Source organism: Panthera pardus, unplaced genomic scaffold (genome assembly GCF_024362965.1).
Source record: "Panthera pardus isolate Hobbes unplaced genomic scaffold, ASM2436296v1 HiC_scaffold_13, whole genome shotgun sequence".
In the NCBI taxonomy this organism is placed as follows: Eukaryota; Metazoa; Chordata; class Mammalia; order Carnivora; family Felidae; genus Panthera; species Panthera pardus.
In genome coordinates, this window is record NW_026526688.1 from 200,456,526 (window position 1) to 200,466,413 (window position 9,888).

Sequence of the window (9,888 nt, forward strand, 5' to 3'; positions counted from 1 at the left end):
TGCCGGTAATACGTTTTATTTTTCTAAGTCCGTAAACCTCCTGCAGCCCTAGTTCTTTGGCGATACAGGTCCTACAGCGTCCTCTCCATCTCTCCTACGTAACCTTCAGAGGGTCTCTCCAGCCCACCCGGGCCACGACCATTCCTAAAGGGGTTTGAGGGCAGGGGTGAGGACCCCTCCAAGTCCCGGAGCCCTCTACATCAGAAGGCTCTTCCTTATCTTACCCATGAATTTCCCTGCCTGGCAGCCCGTCTGGAGCCACGGGAAGTCCCGCGGTGAGGCTGGTGGTGAGGCCCAGCTCGGCCCCGACCGGCCGGGCGGCCTCGCCAAGGTCATGTGGCATCTCTGGGCAGGGCACGGGGAGGAGGGAGGCACGACCGCTGATTCTACACAGTCGGAGGGAGCGTGGCCCTTCCTCCAGAGTGAGTTACCCGTTTCATCTGGAGAGGCCCTGTCTCCGGCCATCACTGTCCAGATGGGCAGCTGACAGAGTGGTTTCCTTCTTGGCAGCGTCTGGCTTTCCGGCTTTGGCCACCGATCGCGGAAAGCAGGGGAAACCGCTGCTCGGGCACAGCCTCGCCTCCCTGGGCCCAGGAAACCGGATGGAGTGTGCAGCAAGGAGCCTCCACCCTCCCTTCCCAGGGCCAACCGCCTCCAGCCATTAGTCCTAACTCGAGCCATGTGGCCCTTGGCAAGCCATTCACACTCTCCAGCCTCAGTTTCCTCCTCTGTAAAACCAGAAAGGGGAGACCTATGCCAGGTTTAGAGGAAAGCACGTATAGGAGCTGGGAAGGTGCGATTTCCCCTCTAGTGGCCGCCAGAGTCAACTGGTCAAACCACACCAGCATCTCTGAGTGTATGGGAGTCCGACCGGCAGCGTCCAGGTGGGGATGGCGGGGGTGGGGACGGTGATTCGGGAAGAGACGGAGGTGGGGAGGTGGGAGGGGTCAGTCTGTGAGGGGCCTTGAATGCCTCTTGGGAAGGGTTCATCCTAGAGGTCACAGGGAGCATGAAGGGGTGTGAACAGGGCACCATTTCGTTCTGGGCGGAACAGTGGTCTCCGAGGTTGGATAGGGATTCTTTTATTTTTTAAGAGCATTTTTATTTTTATATAATTTTTAAATTTTATTTAAATCCAAGCTAGTTTAACATACAGCGTAACAGTGGTTTCGGGTGTAAAGTTGAGTGATTCATCACTTACATATAAAACCCAGCACTCATCACAGGTGCCCTCCCTCCTTAATGCCCATCACCCGTTTAGCCCATCCCCCCACCTATGGATAGAGATTTTAGAATCAGCTGACACGAGAGAATCTTCTAGAACTTTTGCAGCTTTTAAAAGAGGCTCGCGGTGGCATTTCCTCCCTTTCCTACAGTCGGGCGAGCTCAGGAGACTCCTGTGAATGGAGCTCTGGGCAGGTGAACCTGTCTGGGCTTAGCCTGGTGCTATTGCTGACCCACGGGGTCTTAACACAGGCCGTGTCCCTGTTCTGACCGGACTCCTCGTCTGGAGAAAATCACTCGGAGATCATCCAGCCCGCCTCCAGCATAGCAGTGAGTTTGGCTATTTGGTCCTGGATGGAAAAGCCCTTTGAAAACTGTGTGTGAGGGAGCATTAAAGTCATAACTGCATTACGCTAAAAATAACAGGTCTCCCCATATTCTGCAGCCCTCGTGGTTAGACCGAGATGATGCTAACCCATCAGGTGGTGACACTGACAGCATGGGGACCCGCTAGTCCAAGGTGACATCACTCAAAGTGAGGCGAGCCGCTGGCTCCTCATGGGACATATAGGAAGTACACATTTGGGCTCTCGGAGTGACCCCGAGACGGGTCCCTGCTTCTGTCCCCAAATCAGAGCTTCCCAAGGGACCCGTTTCAGAGGACTTGGCCAAATGTCCTCTGGGGGCGAAATCGCCCTCGGCTGAGAACCACTGCTCGAGATGAAAGTCTAAGTTTGTAGGAAACGGTGGGGGGAGAGGAGCTTGCTAAATGCCACCACTAGGCAAAATCCACAATGTGGAAAATTCCACAAGATACGCGATCCCATGTCACCAACAAATATATGGCACAGGAGAAACAAAGGAGGAACTATTTATTTGTCTTTCTTTTCAAATTTTTGTTTAAATTCTAGTTAGTTAACATAGAGTGCAATGATTGGTTTCAGGAATAGAATCTAGTGATTCATCACAAGTGCCCTCCTTAATGCCCATCACCCATCCAGCCCATCCCCCCCCCACCTCCCTCCATCAACCCTCGGTTTTTTCTCTATCATTAAGAGTCCCTTATGATTTGGGGGCATCTGGGTGTGTCTGTCGGGTAAGCATCCGACTCTTGATTTCGGCTCAGGTCATGATCTCACGGTTCGTGAGTTCAAACCCCACGTCCAACTCTGCACTGACAGCACAGAGCCTGCTTGGGATTCTCTCTCTCTCTGCCCCTCCCTTGCTTGCTTTCTCTCTCTCTCTCAAAATAAATAAAAATAAACTTTAAAAAAAAAATGAATAGATTCTCCTGAAAAAAGAGAGACTCCTATAGTTTCCCTCTCTTCTGTTCCCACCCGTCCCCTATGTTCCTCTGTTTTCTTTCTTAAATTCCATGTAGGAAAGTAATCATATGGTATTTGTCTTTCTCTGACTTATTTTGCTTAGTGGAATACACTCTAGAACCATCCATGTCGTTGCAAATGGCGACATTTCATTCTTGATACGACTGGTGGTGCACTTGCTGGTCTTAGGGTAGCTCTATTTTCAACTTGCTGAGGGACCTCCACACTGTTCTCCAGAGTGGCTGGACCAGTTTGCACTCCCACCGATGGCGCAAGAGGGTTCCCCTCTCTCCGCTTCCTCGCCAACGTCTGTTGTTGCCTGAGTTGTTCATGTTAGCCATTCTGACAGGTGCGAGGCGGCATCTCACGGTGGTTTTGATTTCTATTTCCCTGATGATGAGCGACGTGGAGCATCTTTTCATGTGTCTGTTGGCCATCTGGATGTCTTCTTTGGAGAAGTGTCTATTCATGTCTTTTGCCCATTTCTTGACTGGATTATTATTTTTTTGGGGTGTTGAGTTTGGATAAGTTCTTTATAGTCGGTTAACCCTTTATCCAATATGTCATTTGCAAATATCTTCTTCCCTCCCATCAGCTGCCTTTTAGTGTTGTTGCTTGTTTCTTTCTCTCTGCAGAAGCTTTTTATCTTGATGAGGTCCCAATAGTTCATTTTTGCTTTTGTTTCAATGGGGGAACTATTTTTTTTTTAATTTTTTACTGTTTATTTATTTTTTGAGAGAGAAAGACACATGAGCAGGGGAGGGGCAGAGAGAGAGGGAGACACAATCCGAAGCAGGCTCCAGGCTCCGAGTTGTCAGCACAGAGCCCGACTCGGGGCTCAAACTCACAGACGGTGAAATCATGAGCTGAGCCGAAGTCAGACGCTTAACCGGCTGAGCCCCCCAGGCGCCCCATCAAAGGGGGAACTATTTAGATTAAAAGAGATGTAGGAGGTCTATGTACCAAGTGCAGTTTGTTGCCTTTGAAACTTGATTTGGCTGCTATAAAAAGATTTTTAAAGATAATTGGGACGCTGGGATATATTGAGGAATTCTTGTTAATTTTATCAGGTGTGCTGACAGTTTTGTGCCCACTTGAGCAGCACATCCACCGACACTGGGCGACACGGAGGAGACCGGCGTGGCCCGACACGGTCCGTATTTCTTCACCAGCCTCCACCATTCTCCGAAACAGGAATCGAAACACAGAAGAAGGACAAGAAAAAGACTGCTGCCGGGGATGTGCATAGACCAGGCTGTGACCTGAGATGCACTTCAAAGTGCGGGGAAAATAGACCCCCGTGTGCGGGGAGGGTCAGGGTTGAGCTGCGGGCCTGGGGCTTCACTGCACCGTGATCTCTCCTTGGTAGAGATTTGACACCTCCCATAATTACGCTGGTTCTGAAGATGAAAACAAGTAAGTCAGAAGTGGGGAAAGTGAGGTTTTCGCTCAGCAGTGGAGCCTAATTCTGACGAGTCCAGGTGGGGTCAGAAGGGACCGTTGCCGGGCCACCTGGCTGGCTCAGGCGGTTAAGCGTCCGACTTCGCATGTCCCAGTTGGTGGGTTCGAGCCCCGCGTGGGGCTCTGGGCTGACACAGCTTGGAGCCTGGAGCCTGCAGACCCCTGCCTGCACTGGCGCCCCTCCCCTGGGTTCCTAGAGGCCGACGGACAGCAAGGCTTTCACGCCCTGTCTGCCCCAGGGAGGGGTCGGTGTCCGCGCCCCTACACGGGTGGCCCAAAGCCTTGCTGGGCTTCACTTCCCAGGGCCAGGCTGATGCGGGGCAGACAGAAGAGCCTTCCCACCCTTCAGACCTCGGGGCTCCCGCCAGATGTGTTAAGCTCCCCCCCCCCCCCGCATCAGCACACCGGTGTAGTGAGCCGTTAGCCTGGGACGGCGCCCCGGGTCCTGGCTCTGAACCTGGGCCTCTTTTCTCACCCTCCGTGGTCTCCCCGCATAAGCCTCTGGAGGGGCTTGTGGGGGCCTCTTGCACTTGTACGTTTTCGGTTCAGCCACCTGCTTGGAGCCCTGATGGGGAGCTGAGGCAGGCTGGCCGGCCTCTGTGTCCCCCAGAGCGTGGACCCGAGTCCATGCGTCCCGGAACCCACCCCCTCACCTCCTCTGAGTGGTGCTGCGCGTGCCCCCTCCTACACGCAGACCCCCACCTGCCCCTCCCTGATCCCACTCGGCCCCCCGTCTCCCCAGGAGCCCTGTCTTCCCAAGTCCTCCCAGGAGCCCACGGATGTGGTGATCGACGGCCATCCCCATTTTACAGGTGAGCAAACCAAGACTCAGCGAGGGGTGAGTGTAGTGTGGGTGGGGTCTCACCCCCTGGGGCAGGAGGTTCAGATCCTGCCCGTGTACTTAGCTGCTGTGGGGACTTGGGCTGGAAGGTTCCCCTGTCTGAGCCTCAGTTTCTTCTCTGTGACCCAGGCAGGTGCGGGGATGAAGGGAGCAGACACACGTGAGGTGCAAGGCTCAGTGGGGCTTTGCGGTCTGCCCTCCTCGGTGTGGGTCCCGGCTGCCTGCGAGGGACCGGAGGACGGTGCGGAGACCCTACAAGGCCACGGGGTATCCGGGAGGGCGGCCGGGAGCCCAACACGGGGTGCGGTTGCTGGGGGACGGCAGCACCCAGGGTAACACTGGGAGTCACTCACTGGAGGGCCCGGGACCTAGAGCAAGAAGGGAGTCAGGGCTTCCGGGTAGAGGGCAGAGCCGGGGCAACAGCTCGGATGTGAGGACAACCCAGGTAGTCTGGGTTGAGTCCGGAGAGACCTCGGGCCCGGTGACGGAGCCTCACGGGTGGCCACGAGGGGTGGCCCACGGTGGATCATCACGTGTGGGACGCAGCTGCCCCCTCTGCACCCTCCTCGTGCGCTCCCACGTGGGGCCTGACCCCACAGCTTCTAAATCAGGCTCTGCTTTCTGATGGTGGCGGTGGCAGGCGACTGAGTGATGCCTTTAAAAAACGAGGCTATTTGGAAAATTCCACTGTGGTATGCTGGAACGCGGATCTCCACCCCCAGGCACTTTCTGTTTCCTTCATACCCACAGCCTTAAAGGCCTCCAGTCCTGGGCACCTCTTAAGATTCAGGAAGCCAGAGGCCACAGGGGGCCCCCGGGGGGCTCCCCCTCGCCCCAGCAAGGCCATGCATTCCAGAAGTTGGAAGGTCCACTGGTTTCATCGTAACCCACTTTTTCTCATCTATTATGTGGGGTGCTCTGGGAATGAGTGACCTTTGATTTGGGGCCAGATCCACCTGGGGTCAAGCGTTCCCAGTAAAATGGGGCAACAGTACAGCCTCACAGGGTTGCTAGAATGGTTGGAGACGCTGTTGCAGAGCGTGGACCCCGCAGACCGCAGGCACGCGGCTCTGTTGCGTTGTCTGGCGGTGCACGGGGTCCCCAGCCTCTCGGAGCACGAGCCCGGGAATGGGGTTTGCCTCGTTTATCTCAGGGCTTCCGTATGAAGGGGCCCGGGCCGCACAGCCCTCATCCGAAGGTTGACTGTGCTGCTTGAAATCCACTGGTTCCCCATCAGTGAACATCTTAGTACGTCTTCGTTATAAACAGAGCACGTACCTGTCGGGAAATCTAACAGTTTCAAAGTGTGTAGGGACAGAAGATAATCATTTGTGTTCTGATACTCACCGTCAGTGTTTCTTCCTGTTAATGCCTGTGGAATATTCCATACTCTTTGATTATACTGTAATGTTGCTTTAAATTTATTTTTGAGAGAGAGAGAGAGGAGCGTGGGCAGGTGAGGCGGAGAGAGAGGGAGACACAGAATCCAAAGCAGGCTCCGGGCTCTGAGCTGTCAGCACGGAACTTGACACGGGGCTTGAACCCACAGACCTCGAGATCATGACCTGAGCTGAAGTCAGACGCTTAACTGAGTGAGCCGCCCAGGCCCCTGGGGCAACTTTATCAGGGTAGCTCCTTTCAGGTGTGTTATTAGACCAAAGAGAGTCTATGTTATAATTTTTTTCTTTTGCTTTCTCCTTTGTCGGAGCCGTGCCTGCCCTTGTTCGTGACTGTGTTACTATCAGGAGTTCTGCCTCCCTGCATTCACTGATTTTAATCTACTACTGGTAGGAAACAGGTCACTGCACCCGTTAAAACTGTGAGTGGGGCACCGGCTCGGTTGGTTAAGCGTCCCAGGCTCGGTTTCGGCTCAGGGCAGCATCTCACGGGGTTCATGAGATCGAGCCCCAAGTCCAGCTCTGTGCTGGCGGTGCGGAGCCTGCTTGGGATTCTGTTTCCTGCTCTCTGCCCCTCCCCCGCTCTTTCTCGCTCTCTCGAAAAATAAACTTTAAAAAGCCAAAACAAAAAAACAGTGGGTAGAGTACCGGTTGATGGCTCTGGTGTGAGGGCCTGAGGCCTGCTTCTCGCAGCAAAGTGCGGAGGCTCACGGTGGCTTCTCTGGTCCTGGCACTTTTCAGGCTCTGTCTCTGGTTTTCTTCTCTGGGCCTGAGGTTGTCGGAAGGCTGACCTCCAGCTCTCGGGGCTAGCCCCGTCTCCGTTTTCTGTTGTTGTTTTTTAATCATTTCGCTCGATTTCCAGAAGCAACAAGAGAACCCCAAATTCCAGGCACTGTTTCCAAGAAAATGAGCGCTCCCATGTCCGTGGTGAAGGAGGTTAATGCAACAAGGAATAAAGGCAGAAAGGACATGCTTTCTGGTGGATTTCTGAAAACGCGTGGCCAGGGGGATGCTCCTTTGAAATAAACCAAGCTGTTCAATCCGCCTCCACCTCGTGGGGACAGTCTGGCCCTGGTGGCTCTGAACAGAGGCTGGGGTGGCGGAGGGTGGGCGGGAGGATGGCGAGCGGGCGAGAGCTTCTGCACAGCGGAAAACAAGCTTGGGGCTCCCGGCCGAGCAGCCTCACTGCCCAGCGCCCGTTTCCTTACCTGCAAAAGGCTAGTCACTGAGCCAGCTTGGTAGGCTGTGGGGCTCAACTGTGCTAATGGGGTGAACAGCCAGGAGGGCACAGAGCAGCTGGGATGGCACCGGGTACGGGGCCCGCCACGACCAACATTTATTCATCCATCAACAAATATTTATGGGGCTCACATTTGGGGGCTGAGGAAGAGTCTGAGAAAATGTGTGTTTGGGAGACTACATCCCCCTCTCCTGAGAAGGGATGCAAAGGTGGTTTGACGGGGCAGGAGACCTCTGGCCGCATCCTGTGCCTACCTCCTACCCCACTTGCCCTCTGGGCCTCAGTTTCCCCTCTGAGGGATGGCCTTGAGGACCTGTCAGCGTCCTGACGCTGTGTTTATGACCCCTGGGGTCTGCATCTGGTCGGTTAACCATGTTCCCTACAAGGAGATGGGGCTGAATTGGGAGGTGACCTGTCTATCCGCCCCTTGAGACTGGGGATCGTGAGGGCAGGAACTGTGGGGGGTCAGTGGCTCTGGTGTGGCCAGAGCCCAGCATGGGGCTGGTATAGGGGTGGTTTCCATGGGTATCAGACACCTGCTCCTGCTTAGGAAGCCTCCCTGCCAGGGAGGCTCAGAGGTCAAGGCTTGAAGATGACCTTCCATGGGGGGGGGGGGGGGTCTCTGAGGACTCCCAGCACCCCTCCCCCCACCTTTGACCAACACACTTTCTGCGCATTATATTACTGGGGAGGTGCCAAGAGCTCCTCAAACATGCCAGAAACTGACAAAGCCAGACAATTTTTTACATTTAGCCGTCAAGGCCATTTCCTTTGTCTCTAACCCTCACACAACTTGCGCGGTGAAGGTGCCGTGAGCCTTGTAGGTGGGGAAAGCTGGGGTGGGCGGGAAGGCTTCTGGGCACAGCCAGGGAGGGGTCGGCCAGTCCCAGGCCTGGAACTGAGCGGAGGGAGCTGACGGCCACCGCTCGCTCCTCTGCAATGGCTTTGCGGCCCTCACGGGAACCACTGTAGTGAGCATCATTCTGGGAAATTCCGGGGTCCAGTCTGCACGGGGGAGCCTGGATGGCTTCGCCAAGGCAGTCAGCAGTGAGGCGGCAGAGGTGGGACACCCTACATAATTGTGTCCGTATCACAGATGGGGGCTGGGAGATGCTAGGGTTCCGGGAGGAGTGCGGACGCCCACACAGCTTATCTAGTTCTTTGTACTTTTAATTTTGTTAGACTCCCTGAGGGTGTCAATGACTGGGGGTGGGGGGGGGGGGTGGGGTGGTGGGCCAGGGAGGGACTCTGGGCTTGGGCAGGGAGCTGGGGGTGGGCAGCAGGATGGGGGAAATGGTGAGGAAAAGGCAGACAGAGGGCGCCAGAGGCAAGTCTGTGGGTCATAAATTTTTTTGGTTCTGGATTCAGAACAATGGTTCCTAGTCATTGTAGGGTTTTAAAACCCTAAGACTCAGAATGAGGACTGGAAGGGATTTGGGGAGTTGCAAGGAACACTGTAAAAGCAGACATTAATCCTGTTTATTAAATTGCTAATTAAGTCAGGTCAGAAGCAAGTCTGTACTTTCCTGTTAGAGGGTTTTTTTTTGTTGTTGTTGTTGTTTCTTTAATAAGCTGGGGAAGGCATGTTGGGGTTTGAAGGAGACCTGGCATTATTTTTCCTTAATACCACCCAGAATTGTAGGCATTTGTAAAACTTCTATTATGCACCAAGCACTGTAAGAGGCCCCTCCTGCCATTGTAACTAACAGTAGCTGAGTTTTTAGACCTAGCACGCAGGCAGGAGAAACAAGCTAGGGGTTCCTTGGCCAACACTAATGACCACAGCTCCGGGCAAAGTAATCCTCCAATGCAGGCTTCCAGATGCTTTCCGTGAAGGAGAGATTACCCTTCCTGTCCCTGACCCTCTGCCAGTTCAAATCCTCCTTTAGATTTAGCTGATCGCCTGAGGTTTCCGCTCTGGTAATTCTGCCAGTGACAGCCCTCAGGGCTCCCGGGTCCCAGCCACTTAAGTCTGTCTTCTGCTCTCCATGTCCCCAGAATATAACAATTCAACAAATATTTAAGTGCCCCAACTATGTGCCAGGCCCAGGGAATCTAGCAGTACACAGGATAAGCCCGCTTTGGCCCCAGGAGCCTAGATTCTGGAAGGGGGACGAGCTAGGATCAGTTAACCAGCTAAGGAGAGCGTTCTCATTCAGGGCTTTGCATGGTCCTGGAAGGCTGGCTGGGCCCAGCATCTGGCTTCTGACCTCTCTCCCTGCCTGTCCCTCCTGGGACCTGCGGCCTGCGACCTCCTCTCCCACTCTGTATGATCACAGACCCTGTCTCTGGAGTTTCTGCAATGCTGATGCCAAATAACGCACATACACGCCAGGCCAGCGGTTCCCAAACTATCTTGCCTCTGGAGACTGTGATTTAATCGGCGTGGGGCGCGGCACG

General features: G+C 54.5%; 1 long non-coding RNA gene across 1 annotated transcript; it reads left to right on the forward strand.

Annotated features, from left to right (window-relative positions):
* Positions 1-984: 984 nt before the first annotated feature.
* LOC128776680 (uncharacterized) lies at positions 985-7,221 on the forward strand. Its single transcript, XR_008421859.1, has 4 exons — positions 985-1,554; positions 3,620-3,965; positions 4,753-4,822; positions 7,111-7,221. It is a non-coding gene; the product is annotated as an uncharacterized LOC128776680 (long non-coding RNA).
* Positions 7,222-9,888: the final 2,667 nt, after the last annotated feature.